This window comes from Galeopterus variegatus, unplaced genomic scaffold, assembly GCF_000696425.1.
Source record: "Galeopterus variegatus unplaced genomic scaffold, G_variegatus-3.0.2 Scaffold13, whole genome shotgun sequence".
In the NCBI taxonomy this organism is placed as follows: Eukaryota; Metazoa; Chordata; class Mammalia; order Dermoptera; family Cynocephalidae; genus Galeopterus; species Galeopterus variegatus.
In genome coordinates, this window is record NW_007726124.1 from 872,288 (window position 1) to 872,641 (window position 354).

Sequence of the window (354 nt, forward strand, 5' to 3'; positions counted from 1 at the left end):
AGCTGGCAGATGGAAGAGATAATTCAGTAGTTCAGTAAAAGGAGGAATCTTTGGGAACTAAAGAAATCTGAGCAGACTTCACGGAGGAGGACTTGAGATGAAACAAAGGAAGAGCTGACTCTATTTTTGTTGTTCAGAGCAAGAGAAAATCAATGTAAAGTCAAGGAGACAGGATTAGGCATTAAGTGGGTCTCTAGAGGTGGAGAGAAGCACAAAATAGGGCACAGTGAAACAATTGCATATTGAGGTGTACACCAAGGGTAGGTTGAATAAGAAGAATGCTTCTAGTCCAGTGCTATGTATCTGATAATAGTAACAATATTAATCACCCGTTTCATGATTACTGCATGCCAA